The sequence below is a fragment of the Hibiscus syriacus genome, unplaced genomic scaffold, assembly GCF_006381635.1.
Source record: "Hibiscus syriacus cultivar Baekdansim isolate YM2019G1 unplaced genomic scaffold, ASM638163v2 tig00112488_pilon, whole genome shotgun sequence".
Lineage (NCBI taxonomy): Eukaryota > Viridiplantae > Streptophyta > Magnoliopsida > Malvales > Malvaceae > Hibiscus > Hibiscus syriacus.
The window spans coordinates 389,540-413,530 of NW_024063342.1; the positions used below are offsets into that span (position 1 = coordinate 389,540).

The 23,991-nt window shown below is 35.6% G+C and overlaps 2 pseudogenes; one reads left to right on the forward strand and one right to left on the reverse strand.

Moving 5' to 3' along the window:
- Nucleotides 1-1,919: 1,919 nt before the first annotated feature.
- LOC120180085 lies at nucleotides 1,920-3,578 on the reverse strand (annotated as a pseudogene).
- A 2,808-nt stretch (nucleotides 3,579-6,386) lies between these two features.
- The window catches only part of LOC120180062, a 29,446-nt pseudogene continuing 11,841 nt past the window's right edge, over nucleotides 6,387-23,991 (forward strand).

Below are 23,991 nucleotides of genomic sequence, written 5' to 3' on the forward strand. Positions count from 1 at the left end.
GACTTAAGGGGCTAAAATATCAAAAACAGGAATTTAAAAGGCTAAAATAGCAAAAATATAAAGTTAAAGGACTAAATTGGTATTAACAAAAACTGGAAAGTTAAAGGGTTGAACATAATTTCAAATAAACAAAGCTAAAATCACAAATATTAAATAGTATAGGTACTACAAATGAAAATAATCCATTACTAGAGACCAAAATAACATGAACAAAAACATAAAAGACTAATATAAAATAAAAACAAGTTGCAGGATCAATTGAAGTATTTAATCAAATTATTAAAACATGTATTTAATGACTAAAACATAAAAATAACAACATAAAAGGCTCGAACGCAAAATATTCCGTTTCAATTTAGATCGAAATAACATATTACAAACCCAAGGGGACTAAGATAGATATTATCCCTTAAAGTTTTGAAAACACGGGTAATATGGGGTAAAACATGTCATTTTGCTTGGGATATTTAATCCCAAACTCATGCCTAAACCCCCCACTCTCATCATTTTTCCTTTTTCCTCAAAAACATAGAGAAAGAGTTTATAAAAACTCTCTTCATTTTCCCTCATCGAGAAAGAAAGGTTGTCTTTCACTGGCGGCACCCACGGCGGCCGACACAGTGGCACACGACGGTCGTATGGACCAAACGGTCCCAAAAGCTTCCCTCTTTCACCCTCACCCTTTTCCTAAATTAGTTTAGCCTAAAACCGATCCTCACACCTAGATCTGGCCTTTTACCTTTCGAAAAAAAAGTTGAGAATCGACGACTCTTTGGCTTCCCTCCGACGAGCGTGATGTTTGGTGAGTTTTTCCTCTGGTTTTTCTTGCGATTCGAATGCTTTTTTTCCATAATGGTAGTTGTGTGTGATGTATTTATGATTTTTTTTTTGGGTGGAGAATGATTCGGTTTAGTGGGTATAGTGGAGTAGGTATTTTTAGTGGGTTTTAGTGGTGGTAATTTTTTATTGATTTGGTGGGTTAGGTTGGATTTCATGATATGGTTGATCTTTGCAGGTGGATGATGACTGGAGCGTTCGGTGGCTCGGCAACGGCTCGTCGTGGCTCACACATCGGCTGGAATCTGGGTAGTCGCTGGCTTCTAAAATTGGCGGTGGCAACTTGAGTTTAGTTTAGGGTTTTAAAAACCCTAATTTTAAATGAGTCATCACACTAGCCGGTTCGGGTCCCTTTGGGTCAGATTTGAATCCGAGTCGGGTCTGGCTTTAATCGAGTCAGGCTCCATTTGGGTTCCAGTGGGTCTGGGTTGAGTTGTAACTAGTATTGGGCCTTTGTTTTGTGGGCTTGCAAACATTATAAAATAATAATAATAATATATTTTAATAATAGTTTTTCTACCCGAAAAAAACAGCCGTTTACATACTTAATAAAGCAACATGATATAATAGGGGATCATTTGTGTACTTTACCATAATTTTTTTTATTGAATTTTGTAAACTCTTCTTTTTTGAATTGTACACTTCTTTATATTTATTTATTCATTAATAAAATTACTTGTAATAATTATTTTAGAAACACACTTATAAGAATATTAAAATAAGTTTAAAAACATGAAAATAAAATAATAAATAAGGTTTTAGATATGTATAATTTAAGAATGAGCTAACCACCCATGATTAAAATTGAAAATTGAAGAAATTAAAATGATAAGGGGATAATATTATTAAATGGATGTGTATTTGGTTAACTTTTTAAAATTTCTACAGGTAAATGTTAATTAAAGTATTATTTTTAATCGAATCCACTAACAAAAATTGAATAATATACTCAATTTATCTCAAAATCAATCAGAAAAATAAAATATCGTTTAAGTTGACTTTTTGTATTTTTCAATCTTGTCATCATATCTGATATTATATATATACACACACATACAGAGGGAAAAGCAACACAAGTTGGATTTGTTTTATTGTCATGATTGAGGATATTTATCGTCAAAAATAGCTTCAATCTCCTCCAAGCTCTTGCCTTTAGTTTCAGGCAAAAACAAGTAAAAGAAAACAGTACCAGCAACCATGATTCCCGACAGTACAAGGAACATACCCCCGAATGTAATCTGCTCCGAAATGCTTAAAAATGTCATAGACACAATCCCACTAACTATCCTGTTGACCGATATAGCCAGGCTCGAACCTTGGGCTCGTAATCTCATTGGAAATATTTCCGATGAATAGACCCACGTGATCGGTCCGAGCCCAATCGAAAAGAATGAGAAATCGAAACATACCGCAACAACACACAAAGCAATGGCCCATACGGGCTTCTCATTGCATTGCTGAAGGTATACCGAGCCAAGGCCTAAACAAGCCAATGAGACGGCCATCCCGGTCGTACCTAACAACAATAGGGGACGCCTCCCGTAATGGTCCAAGAAAAGAGCCGATACTAAAACGAAGCATGTCTTGACGATTCCCATGATGATCGTGACGCCGAATTGTCGCTTTAAATCGTGGATCCCAGCGTCTTGAACACCTGAGGGCTGTAATACACGATCGCATCGTTCCCAGATGCCTGCATGAAGAAATTGATTCCGATGGCGGCGATGAGGATTCCTCGAATCGGCCTAGTTGGTCTTAAGAATTCTTTCCATACCCCTTGGCCTTTCCATTGGGAGCTACTCAAATGTGGTTCTTGCTCCCATGTTTCGGCAGCATTTGCCATTTCGACGAGTCTTGCATCTGCTTCCACTTCGGAATCCGATGTTTTGATCAAAACCTGCCTCGCCTCGACTAATTGGCCTTTCATGACGAGCCATCGCGGGGACTCCGGCATCACGATTACGCCTAATGCGACAGCACCGGCTGGCAATGCTGCTAGTCCTAGCATTAGTCTCCAATTCAACGGCTGAGGCAGACCAGACAATGTAAAGTTGGAAACATAGCCTAATAGAATCCCAATATTGATGAAGACTTCCGGTAACGAAGAGAGGAAGCCGCGAGTCATCGCCGGGGAGATCTCCGCCGTGTATAGCGGACCTATCATAAGAGAATAGCCAACACCAATCCCAGCCAGCAATCTCCCAGCCATGAGCAAAGGGAAAGACGGCGCCAATCCCATTAAAACAGCTCCTGCAAAGAACGTAGCCGCTGCCAAAACTATCGTATACCGCCGGCCGATACTATCTGAAGTTTTTCCGGCGGCCAGTGAACCGATTAGGGAACATAAATTCAAGCAACCAACCAAGATCTCCTGTTGGGTCGAATTGATCTTGAGATCATCCTTGATATATAACACCGCTCCACTCATCACCCCAATATCTGAAACCAAAACAAAAACTAGGGTAAGATCAGCGTTTTGGTTTCGATTGAAACACTGATACAAAACACAGTGACTCAGTGAGTCCCTCACCATAGCCGAGAAGAACCGAGTTTGTGGAGGCAAGAATGGCGGCTGCAAGAACATATTTGTTGAAACGAAGACACCTCTCATGGCGGCCGACATTTTTGGGATCAGAATCAAGCAGATGATAGTAATCCTTCTGTTTGTCCAATTCTTGAGAAGAAGTGAGTCTCATGGCTGGAAAATAAAATTACCAAAAAGCTTAAAGCCCCAAAAAGTACATAAATGACAAAGAACATGTTTATATTTGAGCACAACTCTAACTGCGTACACAGTTGGATTTCCTTGATTCCTCAAGGAACATCATAAGCCAGCTGTGCTTTGTATTTATTGAGGTATTAGACAGCAAAGAAATAGTAATTAGTTATACCCACACATTTCCTATAACAAAATAATACCATAAACATCATATTTACGTTTAAATCAAGTACATGGTCAGACAAGTTGAATCTTGTTAGGGGTTTTTATTTTTCGGTTTTAACCGAACTAATCAACTAAATTAAAATTTAGTTTTGTTTATCGATTGGATAATTATATATTTTAATTTCACACTGTTTGAACATCATATATTTTCGATTAGTAATTGAAATATTTTTTCAAAAATTCGATTATCAGCTAATTTAGTTTGAATTTGGTTAGTTAATCCAAAAATATTAAATAATTAATATTTTAAATATTACATATATATTTTAAGTTCATACTCGTAAAGAATCAAAATTCAATGGTTTCTTACTAAAATTGAACTAATTAAACTTTCAAGGCTCAATCAAATTTTAATACAAATTAAAAAGAATACTTATTCAAGCCTAAATTAATCTAACTAAAATAACTTATAATAAATTTTGATTAATTTAAAAATCGGTCAAACTAGTTAAGCTTTATTCGATTCAATTAATAAATATAAAAAAATTAATTAGATCAATGATTAACAAGTTAAATAAATTCAATTTTAATTTATTCACCAACCAAACTAACAATTTGAACTGTATTTAATCTCATTCTCATATAATATCATAAATATTAGAAGATTAAGTACACCAAAGATCATTAGATTGTATTAAAATGATCATTTTAATCATTAAAATTTAAAAATTTAAAAAAAGATCAGTAAGTTTATCGAAATATTATAAAATAGTCACTATGACGTTATAATAATGATTATTTTATAATGTTTTAATTTAATAATTATTTTATAATTTCAAAAGTTCAAAAACTAAAATTACTATTTGAACATAATTCAATGATCTAATTTTTACTTTACCCATATCATAATTATATGTAACAAACACGTGATATATAATTGGCAATGGCGGGCCAGATCTTTGCTGTCTTATTATTAATAATGCCTAAAATGGACCATTCAATCAACTGCTCCCATCCCCTGGCCAAAGTGGTTGAATAATGTAATAAAAAAAAATTTACATAGTACAATTGAACAATTATTTGTTAAGTGAATAATTGTTACAGTGATCACCATAAGTCTCCAGGAGCCATGACAACTTATGGAATACTCGCGACTTATGGAGCTGCAACAGCGAGAGAAGAGAGAAGAGTTACTGCAACAGAAGAGACTTTATTTCAAGGAGCACTTGACGACCTATGGAGCACTTGACGACCAATAAGGTCACTATAACAAACACCTCAGATAAAGAAATAATTTGGTTAGAGCCCAATATGTAGAAATTTTTTTCCAAGCCTGCTCCCTTCCTAATTACCCCATTAGCTAATTATAATTGGACTATATAAAGTAATTACTAATTACAAATAAAATTTAGATATTATAAGAGGATTTTGTGAGAGATCATCTTTGGATTAGTATTCTTTACGCGTTTTCAACGTGGTATGACTCGAAATATGCCTTAAATTCTGGGTCAATCGTGCATATTATATTATTATGAACAAACGTGAAAGAAATACAAACATGATCCACTTTGAATAAAAACATCTGTCTTTTTCTCAACTTTCTTTCCCCGAAATATGAATTATGTCACTTAAAAAATATTTATTATTAATGATATTTAAGCCTTAAAATGGTTTACTATAAAATACTATTTTTAATCCAATATTTAATTCACAAAAACTCTTGACATTTGTTTAAGAGAATTAATCTTTCATCCATTAAATCAACGATATTATGATAAAAGATTAGATTATAAAATAATGGGTAAACAACGAGTTTACTGTGAACTATTAGCTTTTGTTCGTTTTATATCTAAACTTTCATTTTTTTTCAAAATCATATCTAATTTATAATTTTTGTTTCATTTAATACCCACCGTTAAAAGTTAATGCGTTTAATATCTAAACTATCAGTTTTGGTCCGTTTTAATACATAAACTTTCAAAAAAAAAATTAAAACTTTAACATGGGTACTAAAATGAAACAAAAACAAAACTTTAGGTATGATTTTGAAAAAATTAAAAGTTTAAGTACTAAAACGGGCCAAAACCGATATTTTAAGTACTAAAAAACACTTTAACCTAAAATAATTTATCTTAGAAAGGAAAGGAAAATATAACACGAAATAATTACGTGGACCACATGTTACATGACAAATATGCTCTTCACATGGTTTTTAAAGATGATGGTCAACGATTGAAATACATTCGATTCCAAAGATCATGGTCAATGGATACTAAATGATCGGATGAAAATATTAGGAGCAAGATGAGATAAGACTGAAATAAGTTATGGAGTAATTTTTAATAGATTATATAGGTCAGTGTTCAACTGTGGAATCTATTGAGATAAGTAGATTTTTAAATTCAATTGCCGGCAGCTTGCTTCTTCATCCTTGGGCTTGTCGCCGGCGGTTTGAACAAAACTCTTCGCCTCACTTACAAGTACAGGTCCTTGCACAATTTAAATAATTTTTTATGAAAATATCATTTTTGTTAGGAAACATGTTCAAATCTTTTGATGTTGTAATTAGCTTCCACCTGTTTTGCCATTTTAACTTGGCATGTTGTTTGCGGTACGATTTTAACATTTGGAAGCAAAGTATGATCTCTCTGGGAAATATATATAAATGCCTCCAAAATATCGAAAGGTGCTTGAGACCGTAATTTTTGCATTCACCCATTGTATATTTTCAACCCCACCACCACAACCACCACGGAGCCGCGAAGGGCGGGGGCCAGCTGCCCACTGCCAGCTCCCACCAGCTTGTGACGGAGAACCAAAAGAAAGAACTGCCAAGTGTAAAGTGTAAACTACTACTACTACTTTTCATACATGAACAACGCTTCAACTACTAGCAAATCCTTCATTTTTGCTCCAAACCCACTTCTCTCTTGAAAAACTTCGTAAAGAGTTGATCTAACCAAAATCCAGAGAAGATTTAAGCTTTTTTAAATTTTGTTTCTGGGTTTTTTTTGGAGATAACAATTTCATCATCACCATCACCGGGGCTACTCCAGCACCGACTTCTCCACCGTCAACAAATTCTAACCCCCCTCCTCCGCCAAGCGCTAAGACATCTCTGTCACCCTATCAGCTCCTCTGCCTTCGACCATCCCATCCCCTCCACCAGCATCGTCTACCTTACCACCGGCTCCAACCGTCACATATCCTCCACCACCACCATCCACAAGTCCTTCCCCTCCATCTCCTTCTACATCAACTCCGAGAACTCCATCGTGGTCATCACCTTCGAGCATAGTATCAAATTGCGGTTGCGGATTTTGTTGCGGATGCGGTTGCGGTGTCACGGTTGCGGATGCAGTGTCACGGTTGCGGATGCTGCGGACCTTATGTAATGTGTTGCGACTGTCGCGTGCGTGATCTATTCCTCAAAAATCACAATACGTCTAAAATATTATATTTATACATTTTACAATTATCTTTTAATATACTAATATTAATATACTCTTTTAATATTTTATTTGAAAAAAAAAATTTAATTTCATAGATAAAAAATTATTAAAAACAAATATAAACCATAGAAGTGATATCATACTGGATAATGAGTAATAACAAATATAATGTTAATAAATAACATATAAACAATATCACTAAAATCATACCAAATTTTTTATATAGTAACATAAAAATGTTCATTTTACATAACTTAGAAAGAAAAAAATACATAACTACAAATATAAAAATTCTTTATCTTACAGTTTACCACCAAAATGAATGGCGTGACGGTTCTAAAACATTTCCATCTTTGTCATTGTCTTGGTTTTAATTCCTTCATATTCTATGTGAAGAAGACATTGTAGACACTCGATTTTGTCCGGGTCAAAAAATATTATTATTTTAATTATTATTATTATTATTATTATTGTTGTTATTATTATTAGTTATTTTAAAAATTTTGTAGGCATGATCTAGAGCCCAATTACAACAGACCAGCTAACCTACCCAAGGCCCAAATAGAGCCCAATTACAAACATCAAGCCCAACAACCTGATTACCAACTGTTAACCCAGTACTAGGCCCCAACAGCCAACCCGAACCGGCCCAGAGTCCGACCCTGCTCAGCAACCCACCATAATCCATATCCGACCCGGCCCCCTAGGGTTTCTAAAACCCTAACACTAGGGATATAATGTCAGACACCGTCGCCTGTTCTCCACTATCACCCTCGACTACTCCCATCTGCACCAACAGTGACTCAATCATTCAACCATCCATCAAAATCCTAAAAAAAAAATGAAATCCAAATCATATAAAAAAAGAAATCTATCACCATTATATCACAGGAAAGTGTCATTCGGTGAAAAAAAAAGATTTTTGGGGTTTCAAAAGAAAAAACAGAGAGATATATCAAGATATTCGGTGAGGGGGTTTGGCGAGAAAAAAATACAGAGAGGGAGGGTGAACCCATTCGAATCCAAACATTAAACCAAAGAGAAAAATAGCAAAACCCATTCGAACCAAACGAAAAAAATAAAGAACAATAAGAGAAACCCTACCTTTGATCGGAAAAACGTGAGGAAGGTCAAGGGTCACCGGGACTTTGGGTTCTTCGAAAGGTATTACCTAAATCTAGGATTCTTGAGAGATTTTTAGGCTAAAAGGATTCAAGTTTTGGTTTGAGGGCGAGGAGAGGGTTTGTTTGGGGTCGATTATGCTTCTCCGGCCGTCATGCGCCGCTGTGGCCTTTCTTCTTCCCCGACAGGAGGGTTGAAAGAGTCTGTAACTCTATCTATGTCTTTGTTTTTCTGAGAAAGAGGAGAAATGAAGGGGTGATGGGAAAAAGGCTCTAAATTTAGAACTATATAGTGAACAAAAAATACTTTCGTTTTGCCCCCAACCCCATCCATGTTTTATGTTTAGGGGATAATAGCCTTTTTGGTCCCCAGGTTTTTGTAATCTTATTATTAAGCCATTAAATGAAAGTTTACTTTATTTGACTTTGAGCACTTATATTTCAGCATTTACATTTTAGTCCTATTATTATATATTACGTAATTCCTGTTAATATTTGACTTTGGTCACTATATTTGTAATTATTTTATTTTAGTCACTGATTGAGCGTGTTATGATATTATCCTTTATGTTTGAATTTGGCCATGACATTTGTAAATATTTTATTTTAGTCACTGTTTGGCATTTTATTTAATTCTTGTTTGGTCCTTTATGGTTCTATTTATTTCATTTTAGTCCCTTATAGTATTTTTGGGTTATTTACATTTCCAACGCTTGTATTATTTAATATTTTCAATCTTAGCCCTGGGTTGTCTGTAATTACTGTTTAGCTCCTTCAAGTTTCTGTTTGTCCCATTCTGGTCCTTGTAATTACAAATACTTACTTTTTGGTCATTATATTTTGGTTTGTAATATTCATTTGTATTTATTTAAATCCCTTATGTATGTACATATCTTTATATGTTATTCATTCATTTTGTATCATATGTAAGTAAATACGCTTAACTCAACTTATTGTAAATATTTTATTTCACATTTACAATTGTATTTGTTTATATTATATTTCCTTAATGATTAATGTTATTCGAATATTTCAAGAACCAATTTGTAGAATGAGCGTGGAAAGTATCACTTGATCAAAGTGGTACAATCCGATACGATGTTCGAACGAAATAAGCTTGGAATAAATCTATTTTATTTTATTAATTAAATATTTTTTATGTGAATGATTCAATGCGTTTTTATTAATTTGTTTTATTTTTGTGCAAATGTCGATATTCATTTTTATTTCGATATGTGTTATTCAAAGATATAATATTCTTTTACAAATGAGAAATGGTTGAGATAGCTTTCCCGACAGAGGATTGTAAATTTCAAGATTTCTTATGTAAAAGGATTTTCTTTTAAATAATTAAATCGAAGTAAGTTAATTAAATTTTAATAAATGGACCATAATTTAACTTTATATTCGATTCATATTTTCCACTATTTAAGACAACGTGTAAGCGATTCAGCACCAGTTTTTGGGCATTGTGAGGGTGCTTACCCTTCCCCACACATAACCGACTCCCAAACTCGTTTAAACGAATCTTTGGTAAACACAAACCAATTTTTGTCTTAAAAAAATGTTTCCTTAAAATTGTTTTTAAAAAATGTTTTTAGGTATTCGACCTACCTAACCCAAAGGTCGATGGCAACTCTATTCAATTTAACTCCAATCAATTCAAAATCAACAAAATTTTCCAAATAAAAGTCATAATTATTATTTTTAAACAAAATTTAATTGTTTTTTTTAAATGGTTATGACAGCTTGGCGACTCTGTTGGGGATGTTTTTTAGAGAGTCGGTTGTAAGTTTTTACAGAATTATTGTTGTGGTGGAAGTTATGAGTTTGAGTTTTTTGTTAACTTATGATTCATTTATTGAATTTTTTAAATTCTTCATTTTTAATTGTCATACTAGCATTTGAATTTTTTTGCTTTCAGATCTATCTGAGTTTTTGTTGAGTTTTTTCCTTTTCTGTTTTGAGTCGAAGGTAGGTACGTTCCTCCTCACACACATCAAATTCATTTGCATGACATAAGCTCTAAACCCGAGCTTCGATCTAAATTAGTCGGGGTGAATGCTTTACTCTCGTAAGAATTTATTCTTCGTATGAGTTTTAGCAAATAACCCATGGGATACATACCTTGTACCTTCCTAGGGATTTATTCCTCCTATGTGTAGTGAATCCCCTCAAATTGAACTCGTTCCATTCAAAACCTGTAATGGGTGAGGATCGAGGGTTTGGCAGCCCAAAAGGGCACTAACATCAAGGACAATTCGAGTACCATTTTCCTATTAGAGCTGAAACCATGCATATAGTGAACAGTAGAACGGTCACCCTAGGTATAAACATACCGAACCTCTGTCCGTCAGTAGGTACCAAAATAAGTGTACACAAAGGATGAGCGTTTCTGAACCTTTCCTTTTGTTTTAAATTCTGTTGAATAACAACATGCGAACTAGATACCACATGATTAGAATTAATTTCTGGAAAATAATCATTATGGGTAGAAAGCATGTCTGGGTAGGAATGTTATTTAATTCAAGCATGTTCGGGTAGATATCATGACAGGGTAGGTGTTATATTAATCTTTGAATAACATTTTATTTGTACCAAGTATTTTACCTGTACTAACTTATTTATTTTCTTATGTTTGTGTCATTTTTCATCATTTTTTGCATTGCATCGTCATAACATAATGCGAAAAATGTTGATCTACAAGGGGGATATTCAAGAGAAAATTTTCACAAGAAGAGATAAAAATTTCCAATCAAGCAGTCGCGTACACAGACATACGCCGAGGGCTAAAAGAAGTTCAGAGTACCAAAATGAAACTTGCTCGAAGATCGTGCAATATTCGAGACTGGAAAGATGATCCATTGATCCGAGGAGTAATCCAACATTAAAGCTTTGTCTATAATCATTTTCTCGCTAACCGCCAAGGAGTGACGCACTGACTTCAGCACCGCATGGGGCAGTAACAGAGTTAGGTTATAGAACGCTTGAGGGGCATCATTTTCGAGGACAAGGATATGAGACAACTATTGACCCACTCCAAACTCAACATCTAAGCGAAGGCATGTCTGTAAAGTGGACTATCTTGTAATGTGAAGGCTTTTATCTCTGGTGAAAATTGTTCTACGATATTCATCGTTAGGATCAATCTTTTTTCATTTGCATTTGCATCTTCGTATTTTGCATTTGCATTTAATTTTTTAAGTATTTTTACATTCATTGATCATATCTTATGGGGAAATTTGAGGAAATGATTCTAATTATGCAACTGCATTCACAGTACTGAGAATGGAAGCAAAATTTGAGAAACTGAAGAAAGAAAAAGAAGAGAGTTTGTAAAAGATGCGAGCATAGTGGGATGTTGAAATGGAACAGATGCAAAAGGCCACCATGGATCGTATCTTGTAAAACCAAAATGAGCTGGTTGATCAAATGGTAGCAAAATTGGCTGTGCTCAAACAAGAAAGAGGCAAAGAGAAGATTTCCGTAACTAGAGGAACCTCCGAATGTGTGATGGCCCATGCTAATCAACCTATACTCATTTCGCCCCACAAGCTTCCAAACCACCAAGTAAGCTTCTCTACCACTAAAACTCAAGCCACCGTGTTAAATCCTTAGGGTAATTCTACTGATCATACCATATCCGCTCCTGAGGCGACGAAGAGCCAACAATGAGATCCTTGAGAATTAGAAACAGTGGTGTAGAGAGACTTTCAAAAGAATGAGAGGACAGAGCTCTCACAATGAAATGGATGCAACTGAACTAGTTTTAGTTCCCTATCTGGTACTTCCACCCAAATTCAAGATGCCCAACTTTGAGAAGTATAATGGAACCAGTTCCCTAATGCCCATCTCACGATGTTTGTTCGAAGGATGACTAGATACACCAATAATGATCATTTGTTGATATACTGCTTCCAGGATAGTTTGATTGTGTAGAACTATATTTTGATATAACAATTTATAGAAAATGTTTTTGGACTTGAATAGAATTTATTCAAAGTTTTAAAAAATAATTCATAGTCCATTTAAGTTGGAATTGAGAAGAAAAATATTTTATGAATAATATTATACTGTATGAATAGTATCGATACTATATGAATAGTATCGATAATGTGTGAAAAGTAATGAACAATACTGATACTCAAAAAACATCGAATGCAAAATGGGTACCGATACTGCTATAGTAGTATCGATACTGTTACAGTAGAATCAAGCCCAACGGTAAAAAATTTAAATATTACAAAGGTAGTACCGATACTCATTGAAGGTGTACCAATACTACTTGTTATGGGCATTTTTATTTTGCAGAAAATGAATCCCCAATGGATCCAAAACATCCCCAACGACTATATACGACTTCAAACTCATTTCAAGCTATAAAAACAAGCTGAGGACACTTGAAGAAGTAGGAGAACACCTATCCAAGCAATCAAACACAAGTGAAGAGTTTTTCAACTTTATTTCATCTTTCTCTTGTAAATATTTTTGTTCTTGTGAGCTTAATTATTGTAAACACCTACCTTAGAGAGGTTTTCTTGTTTACATTTCCTTTCATTGTAAAGGGGTTTTGGTTCTAACTTAGCCTGTTAAAAGCTAGGAAAAGGTTCTAGTTTAGCTCGTGAAAAACTAGAGAGTTTGTAAAGGTTATCTCTTTGTCCTTGAAAAAGAAAGAACAAATTAGTGAATTTTTTTGGAAAATTCTTGGTGAGGAGCTAAGGTAGTGGATGTACACTTGGTTGAGAAGTCGAACCACTATAAATCGTTGTGCAATTTTCTATCTTTTAATCTCTTATTCCATAAACACAAGAACCGACTCAACCCCTCTTCCCTTTTGGTTATCGATTCGAGCTTCCGCAAATCCCTACACTTGGTATCAGAACTTAACTCGTTAGAAGGTTTAACCACCTTGAGACGATCCTCGAAGAAGATATATCAATTTCTGAAACAACCAAGAAGATGGATTCCACCTCCGGCTCATTCAATATGGAAGACTCCCTACTAACCGACAAGCCTCCACACTTCAATAGGGCCAGCTACTGTCATCGGAAGAAATTAATGAAGTTATTTATCCAAGCCAATGATCTTGATGCATGGGAGATGATCGAGAGCGGGTACTCTTCTCCAAAGAAGAAGGAGAAGAAGTGGAGTGACCAAGAACGGAAGAAAGCTCAACAAAATTCCAAGGCCATGCACATGGTGTTTTGTGCATTTGGTCCTGAAATCTATGAAGGAGTTTCTTCGTGTTCAAGTGACAAGGAGCTTTGGAATAAGCTCCAGGAAATCCATGGAAACAAGAAAGAATAACCAATAAAGGTGATGTCTTTAATGGCTCGTGAAGAGCCTGAGGTATCTTCTAACTCAAATGAATTTAATTCATATTCTTTTGATGAGTTACAAGATGCTTATAATAAGTTGTATTTGGTATTTGATGCCATGAATTCCAAATATAGGAAATTAATTTCAAAACTCAAAATTGAAAATAAATCGATTTTGAAAGCAAAAGTTGATTTTGAAAATCAAAATGAAATTTTGAAAAATGATTTAGAGCTTTCAAAAATCTAAATAAATAATTTAGAAAAAGAAAATTTTGATTTAAAAGTTAAGCTTGTAAGCTTAACAAAATAAAAAGAATTAATTTCTAAAAACAACTTATTATGTTTAAAAATGGCAAAGTGCTCACATTGTCATTATCATGGTCATAAGGAACATACTTGTCCTTTGATGAAAGGAAAACGCTTTAAAATTAGACAAGTATGAGTTCCTAAGGGAACAAGGGGCATTGAAACTAACGTCCAAGGATCCAAAGCAATTTGGATACCAAAATCAAAATAAATGTCTCTTGTAGGTGTGTTGGAGCAATGGTGGTGAAAATGAAGAAATCAAGATGCTCTAGGCATACTAAAAAAAGGAATGGGTAACCTCTAAGCTTAAAATAATTTTGGTTATTTGGTTGCTCATTTAGTTTATGCATGCATGAGTTTTGATTTTTTAAATGATTATTCATTGTTTTTAAATCTCATATATGTTGAAAACACTTTATGATGAACATTTAAAGTTTTAATGATTTTTCATAATTTTTAGTTCATCATAATGAATTTTAGTCAAAATTGGTTTTCAATGCAAAAAGATATCTCTCTAACAATTGATATCAACTTTTCAAATGCTTTGATTTTACAAATTTTAAATTTTTGACCTAAATTTAAATGTTTATGCACGTGTTTTAAATGCAAAAGATATATCTCTAATAATTGATATCAAATTTTCAACTGCATAACATTTTTTAAAGCTTTATGCACATGTACTTAATTTCAATAATTGATATTGCATAAAGTATTTTAGACTTGGATATATTGAATTTCATATGCTACTAACATGTTTGTTATTTTTTGTTGAAATTTAATTTTGTTTAAGTGTCAAGATCTTAAAGCTAAATTTTGTTTGGAATGCACTTTTTGAGGGAGAGCTTTGATTTTTCAAATGTTTTTAATGTTAAATTACCACTTACTCTCCAATGTTATTTTAGAACTTTAATAGTTGAATTATTTTTGATATAACAAAGAGGGGAGAAGTATGGTTTGAAAAATTCAATTTCTTAATGAAAAAGGGGGAGCTGAACATTTTCATATATTTTCCAACACTTGGTATCTTTTTCATTAAACATTTTATTAAGGAGAGTTTTGCAAAAAATAATTTTTCAAATGTTTTGTTATATCAAAAAGGGGGAGATTGTAGAACTATATTTTGATATAACAATTTATGACAAAATGTTTTTGGACTTGAATAGAATTTATTCAAAGTTTTCAAAAATAATTCAAAGTCCATTTAAGTTGGAATTGAGCACAAATTTTTTTATGAATAATATTGTACTGTATGAATAGTACTGATACTGTATAATTGTATTAGATACTGTGTGAACAGTAATGAATAATATCGATACTCAAAAAACATCGAATGCAAAATGGGTACCGATACTGCTACAGTAGTATCGATACTGCTATAGAAGAATCAAGCCCAACGGTAAAAAATTCAAATATTACAATGGTAGTGCCGATACTCATTGAAGGAGTACCGATACTACTTGTTCTGGAAAGTTTTATTTTGCAGAAAATGAATCCCTAACGGATCCAAAACATCCCCAACGGCTATATACGACTTCAAACTCATTTCAAGCTATAAAAACAAGCTGAGGACACTTAAAGAAGTAGGAGAACACCTATCCAAGCAATCAAACACAAGAGAAGAGTTTTTCAATCTTATTTTATCTTTCTGTTGTAAATATTTTTTTCTTGTGAGCTTAATTCTTGTAAACACCTACCTTAGAGAGGTTTTCTTGTTTACATTTCCTTTCATTGTAAAGGGGTTTTGGTTCTAGCTTAGCATGTTAAAAGCTAGGGAAAGGTTCTAGTTTATCTCGTGAAAAACTAGGGAGTTTGTAAAGGTTATCTCTTTGTCCTTGAAAAAGAAAGAAAAATTAGTGAATTTATTGGAAACCCCTTGGTGAGAAGCTAAGGTAGTGGATATAGACTTGGTTAAGAAGTTGAACAACTATAAATCATTGTGCAATTTCCTATCTTTCAATCTCATTACTCCCTAAACACAATAACTGACTCAACCCTTTTTGGTGAACCCTTTCGGTTATTGATTCGAGCTTCCGTAAATCCCAACAGATTGGACTCACTTCTAAGTAGTATAATCAACTGAGTCGTATTCAAATCCTTTCCTGGAAGGATTTGGCTCGTGCCTTTTTGGGCCAATACAAGCACATGACTGATATGACCCCTGATCAATCAACACTGTAAAATATGGAGATGAAGAGTAGTGAGAGCTTCTGATAATATGCTCAGCGATGGAGGGATGTAGCATCCCAAGTGCATCCACCAATGACTGAAAGAGAGTTCATCCTTTATTCATTGATACATTGAAGTTTCCATATAGCAACTACATGATAGGTGATAACTCCGTAAAAAGACTTAATTTCTAGTTTTTTCACTTAAGTTATTGCTCGTCTAAAAAAAGTATGCACATCATTTTAGTTGCATATAGGTTGTATTAGCTTGTGGTGGATAAATTTTGCTTAGGCAAGATTTTTTTGGTTTGACTGATGCTGTTGAAGAGAAAGGGTTGTTTGGATTGTGTTTGTGCAGGAAACCTACAGAGGAAGAACATTTCAGTCGTGGCAACGTAAATTTGCAAAGACCAACGGAATAGATGAGAACATGAGGAGTAGATTTATCTTGCCAAGGTAAGGTTTATCTGAAGAAGTCTGAAGCAGGTGTGACGAAACCGCCTATGTTACACGCCAAGTGGATGACCTACTTCAAGTGCAAGCAAGCCTTCATTATCCTGACAGCCGCCTTTCCTTTTTAAGTATGGACATTTATTTGATAACGGTTATTTAAGGAAACTTCAAAAAACAAGTAGCCCTAGGAGATCGCTCCTTATAAATAACCAGTCGTAGCCGAAAAAGAAAAGAGGCAAGGAAGAAGAGAGAAGAGCTTTATCCCAGGCGTGAGCGAGCAACTGCAGTGCTTCTTCACCGTCTACCCACTGACCTTCCTTGGTGTCCTCCAGAGCCAGACTTTAGCAGAGCGGTGATCAAGCCTCGAGAGAGGGTGATCACCAAGACAGGCGTAGTGCTGATCAGAATCGTCACGACATAGCCCCCGGTTTTGAGAGTCGTTCTTTTTTTGTTTTTAACTCTTTATCTATTTACGGTTGTACTAAACGTTGAATTCTGGATGATCTTTGATAGCACCATGAATGTCTTATTTGGTGTTAAACTTTGTTTTGCCTAAACAATATTTTTTATGTTTTATGAATGATGAATTATGTTTGCTTATGACTGTTTTGCTCATTGTTTAAATATTTTACCTTACATGGGCATAGGTAAAACATGTCTTGGCAATGTAAGAGCATCGAGAGATAGCCTTTTGTCTAGATAGTGATTCTTAGATTCGAGAGAATTAAGATAGATCCACATGAGCAATAGAATGAATCTGGGATGGTGAAGTTCTAACTTGTTACCTTAGAGATAAAGAGTAAGTTTCTATCGACTAAAAAGGAGAGACGCTAGAGTAGGATAGACAACTCCTATAGTTTACACTGAGAGGTATTGCTACAACAACATATTGTAGTTAACGCTGAGTATTTCCATAGCAACCATCTAAGAATACCTAGCAATCCTGTCGGGCAGCTTTAGCAAGTCATAATAATTCATTCTAGACTTAGAAATAATTGTTGACAATGCAAGGATTTAGCATCAGTGCCCTTTGATATGTCTGAATCTGTGATATAGCCTAGCTCAACGGAGTTCCTTCTGGCTTAATGGAGTCATGGGCAGATTTATGGAAGATATTTCTACTCCAATACAATCCGCCCAATATGAATACACAGATTCGCAATGACATTGCTAGTTTTCGCCAAGGAGATGACGAAATAATGTACGCATGTTAGGATAGGTATAAAAGCCTACTTCGCAAGTGTGTTAACCATGGCTTTCATGATTGGACGCAAGTGGTAATGTTTTAACATGGAGTCAATGTACTAACTCAAATGATGTTAGATGCCTCAGCAAATGGCACCTTACTGGACAAATCACCCGAGAAGCTTTTGACATCCTCGACAGGATAGTAAATAATGATTATCAATTTCTAAATACAATATTAGGAACCGACAGAAAAACCTCTATAGCATATGAATTAGAGGGTAAAGATTCGGTAGCAGCTCAACTTTCTGACATAACCAATATGTTGAAAATTTCACAACGTCCTAATGAGGTGAGAGAAGTAATGTGACCAATAACGCATGCTTATTTTGTCACAAAACCATCGTAAGAGTGAATGCCCGGAAAACCATGAGTCAGCCAATTTCATGGGCAACTACAATCGGAGCAACATAACCCCTATTCAAATAAGTACAACCCTGGTTTGAGACAACACCCAAATATTTCATGGAGTAATCAAGGAAACAACAACAATCAAGCAGCAAATTATAGGCCACAACAAAATAATTCTAATCATCAACATTTTCAGAATCAACATCATCAGCAGCCCTGACAAAACAATAAAGGTATAGTTTCTTTCTCTAATACTAATTCTAATACTAATTCCTTGGAATTATCATTGCAGAATTTATGGCTTCAACGAAAGATTTCATGGCCTCCACAAAGACCTTGATGCACGACCATTCTGCAACAATTAAAAATCAAGGAAATTTGTTACAAAGCCAAGAAACACTTTTGCAAAGCCATAGTTCATCCCTAAGAGCATTAGAGAACCAAGTGGGATAAATTGCCACAACACTACATTCTCACCCACAAGGAATCCCCCTAGTGATACGGAGATCACCAAGCATCATGGGAAGGAACAATGCAATATACTTACCCTAAGGAGTGGAAAATAGGTCAATCAAGATGACAAGTTTGGGGGAGAAAATTCAAACAGTTTTCACTATGGCATAACACAACCAGAGGATCAAGCTGAAAATATTGAACGAGAGGAAGCACCTGAAGAGAAGGAAAGAACTGCAGAGCATCACTCAAACAACGAGAAATTCATGGCCAAGGCTAGAGATTCTTTAGCAACAACAACAGACAATGTGAGACCTCCACCACCATTTTTGCAACGATTGAAGAAGCATGATGATGACATCCAGTTCAAGAAATTCATAGATGTTCTACATAAGTTGTGTATTAAAGTAGCCTTGTTGGAAGCCATCGAGAAAATGCCTTCCTATGCCAAGTTTCTTAAGGACATTATTACAAAGAAACGGAAAGTAGAACGTGTCGCCACATCAACAGAAATCTGTTCAGTAGTGAGCAAACTCCCACCGAAGCAAAAAGACCCTGGCAGCTTCATAATACTATGCTCAATTGGTAATGACTTCATAGGACGAGCTCTTATTGATTTGGGATCAAGTGTAAACTTGATACCAAAGTCCATATTTATGAAACTAGACGGGTATCACACTTGTCCAACCTCAGTCATCTTACAGCTAGCCGATCAGTCATATGTGCGGCCAGAGGGAAGAATAGAGGACGTCATAGTGAAGGTGGATAATTTTTTATTTCCAGTTGATTTCCTTATCCTAGATTGCGAAGCCGATGAAAACACCCCGATACTTCTAGGACACCCTTCTTGGCCACTGGAAGAATCCTAACAGATTGTGAAAAGGGAGAGTTCACAATGAGAGTAGGAGAGCAATGTGTCACCATCAATGTATTCAATTCCATGAAATATGTGGACGATTCAGAAGAATGCCAATGCATTAGAGAGGTAGAGGAGAAAACAATCCTTGGACAAGGTGAATCCTTAAGATTTGATGAATACAATGCTTTGTATCATGACCCTATAGCTGAGATACACGAACAAAATATATTTGGTCCAAGAAAATTATGCTCAGAAGAGGATTTAGAGATTCATGGCCCTGACCACGAAAATATGAATGATAAACATCTTAAAAATCATACCAATGCACGATACGGGGGAAAGACAAAGGATAAATTGAGATATCTTCATAGTAGACCAGGAATGAAATTTGAACCCTTAGATTATGATGAAGTTAAGTCTCAAGAGTCATCCTTACAACATGAACCGAAACTGGAACTTAAAACTTTGCCATCCCACTTGAAGTATACTTATCTAGGAGTTGATGAAACTCTACAGTAATAATTTCTGCCAACCTAACCTCCGAACAGGAGAATAGTTTGTTGAATGTTTTGTCACAACACAGAAAAGCTCTCTGATGGACAATGACAGACTTGAAAAGATCAATCTCATCATATGCATGCACAAAATCAACCTCGAAGATAGCTATAGCACTTTAGTATAACCCCAAAGAAGTCTCAATCCAATAATGAAGAAGGTAGTCATGAAGGAAATCATAAAATGGTTGGACGCATGAGTAATATATCCTATATTCGATAGTTTATGGGTTAGTCCGGTACAGTGTGTGCCAAAGAAGGGTGGTGTGACTGTGATTAAAAGCGAACACCACAAGAATAGTCACGGGTTGACGCATATGCATGGATTACAGGTAGCTCAATAAATCCATAAAGAAAGACCATTTCCCCCTTCCTTTCATCGACCAAATGCTTGATAGGTTGGCTGGAAAAGCTTTTTACTACTTCCTCGATGGATATTTAAGGTATAACCAAATAGCCATAGCACCCGAAGATCAAGAAAAAACCACTTTTACATGGTCGTATGGTACCTATGGATTTAGACGGATACCGTTTAGACTGTGTAATGCTCCAGCTACATTCCAAATATGCATGATGGCAATCTTTTCAGATATGATGGTATGGATTTAGACGGATACCGTTTAGACTGTGTAATGCTCCAGCTACATTCCAAATATGCATGATGGCAATCTTTTCAGATATGATGAAAGAATGCATGGAAATATTTATGAATGACTTCTCAGTCTCGGGAGATGATTTTGAACGATGCCTCGACAATTTATCCAAGGTACTGAAATGGTGTGAAGAAGCCAACCTAGTACTAAATTGGGAGAAATGCCATTTTACGGTGACCGAAGGAATAATGTTGGGTCACAAAATTTCATGCCCAGGCATTGAAGTCGATAAAGCCAAGGTGGACATAATTGCAAACCTACCCCCACCCATCAATGTGCGAGTTGTACACAGTTTCCTTGGACATGCAGGCTTCTACAGGCGGTTCATAAAAGATTTTTCTCAAATCTCTAAACCCTTATGTCTTTTGCTTCAACAAAACCATCCATTTGAATTTACTAGTGATTGTTTGAATGCCTTAACAGATTTGAAGAAAAAGCTTTCGACAACACCAATCGTTGTCCCGCTATATTGGACGAACCATTTAAACTCATGTGCGATGCCAGTGACTATGCAGTCGGAGCAGTGCTAGGGTAACGAAAAAGTAAAATTTTTAATGTTATATACTATGCGAGTGATACTCTTAATGATGCACAAGTAAACTATACTACCACTGAAAAAGAACTCTTAGCAGTAGTATTTGCATTCGATAAGTTTAGGCCATACTTAATAGGCACTAAGGTAATAGCGCATACAGATCACTCTGCCATTAAATATCTGATTAATAAAAAAGGCGCGAAGCCTAGACTAATTTGATGGATATTATTACTACAAGAGCTCGATTTAGAGATAAAGGATAGAAAAGGTATAGAGAATCAAGTGACAGACCATTTGTCTAGGATAAATAACAAACATGATTGTCCTGACATAACTGAAATTCAAGAGGATTTCCCTGATGAGAAAATATTATTTGTCACGGTTGTTCCGTGGTATGCTGACATAGTTAATTTTCTTGTTAGTGGTGTTGTTCCTCCTGATTTATCTAGCCAGGGCAGAAAGAAGTTTCGACATGATGTGCGATATTACTACTAGGATGAACTGTTTCTCTTCAAGCAATGCAGAGACCAAATAATCCAAAGATGCATTCCAGAAGAAGAGCAGAAAGATATTATACACCAGTGCCACTCGTCACCATATGGAGGGCATTTCGGTGGAATGAGAACAACAACAAAGGTGCTTTAATCTGGATTTTATTGGACAACCTTGTTCAAGGATGTGCATGAATTCTATAAGTCATGTGATAGATGCCAACGAACAAGAAACATATAAAAAAGGCACGAGATGCCATGGCAAAATATTCTGGAAATTGAACTCTTCGACGTATGGGGAATAGACTTCATGGGACCTTTTCCCACATATTTTGGAGATTTGTACATTCTCTTGGCAGTAGATTATGTATCAAAGTGGGTTGATACCATTGCTACACCTAAAAATAATTCCAAGACGGTTTTAAAAGTTTTGCACAAAAATATATTCACCCGATTTAGAACACCACGAGCAATCATCAGTGATGAAGGCACACATTTTGACAACAAATTGATTGCCAAGGCACTGAAGCGATATAGAGTACGACATAGGATTGTTATGGCATATAACCCTCAAACAAATGGAAAAACCAAAGTGTCTAACCGGGAAATTAAACAGATCCTTGAGAAAGTGATCAACTCAAGTCGAAAAGACTGGTCGCCGAAGCTAGATGAAATACTATGGGCTTATCGCACAACATTCAAGACACCATTGGGAATGTCACCATTCAAACTGGTCTATGGAAAAGAATGTCATATGCCTGTTGAATTAGAACGTAGAGCCTATTGGGCCATCATGAAGCTAAACATGGATGCTTAGCTTGCTGGAGAAAGAAGACTCTTGGAACTAAACGAGATGGATGAATTCAGAGCACACGCATACGAGAATACCCGCCTATACAAGGAGAAAAAAACGATGGCATGACAGAAACATATTGCCGAGGCAATTTTATTCTGGACAACAAGTACTGCTCTATAATTCACATCTTAAGTTGTTCCTAGGCAAGTTAAAATCACGATGGTCAGGACCATTCATCGTACACCAAGTCCATGACAATGGAGCAATTGAAATCTAGAACCAAAACGATGGTCCATCTTCAAGGTGAATGGGAAGAGACTCAAGGAGTACAAAGGAGCCCCAGTCAAGTGTGACAAACCGACATCATTGGTTCATGATGCCCAAGAATTTGCTTTATCCACTTGAACAAAATTCGTTGCCTAGGCAACGAAAATTTGAATTTTGTACATAAATAAATTAAGTTATTTTCTGTTTTCATTATCCATTTTATTTGAATTTTTTATTTTGTTATAGGCAAGCAATGAACACGTGGATGCATGGGGAGTTAGAGCATGCATGAGAAGAAAACAAACCCTAGGACACATGGTTTTGGCGACAGAATAAAGAGGGAAAGAGATCTTTCCCCCCACTTTATGTCCAATCATATATTACTCATTAATGTAAAAATCATTTCCCTCCAAGAAAGGACAAAACTACCCCGAAACCACCCATTACTTTCTAAAGAAACAAACTGCCCAACTTCTTCTTCTTCATCGTGCCTCATTCTCTCTTCACTAAGCAAGAAAATTTTTATTTCTCAAAATAATTCCTCCCCAGTGCCACCACTGATTTCAGCAAAGAACAATGGTAAGATCAAGAAAAACCCCAACCCCAACACAGAGTTTTAAACATTTCCAAACAGCTGAAGCAGAAGCACGCTTCAAAATTTTTCAGAAATGTCAAGTCTATTTGGAAGATGGACTCTTCTTTCCTGCCGAGGAAGAGGAACCATTCGGACTAGAGGTGATAGATGTGATAAAGAAACATAACTGGGAGAAGTTTGCTCGCCATCCCAAAGCTGTAGCACCGACGATGGTGAGGGACTTCTACGCACATCTCAAAGACCCATCCAACCACACAGTGTACGATAGAGGGAAGCTCCTTCGATTTTCCCCTTCAGGACTCAACCGCCACTTCAAGTTGGGGAAAATGGAGGAACAACACAATCGATTTGTGGCTGAGGCGGATCAAGAAACGTACAGCGAAGTGTTGAAATACCAAGTACCAAGGGAATGCCCCAACGAGGAAAAGAGTAGATCGTCGAGCACTAAAACCGTATATGAAGTTGTGGAATCACTTTCTCAAAGGCAAACTGATGCCAACATCCCACAACACCACTGTCCTCGTGAGAAGACTGATGCTCTTTCGCTCGATCATATACGAAAGGAATATCGACGTTGGAGAACTCATCTTTGAACAAATCCATGAATGTACTAAACAGAACTGGGGTAACCTACTGTTTTCTAACCCGATAACCAC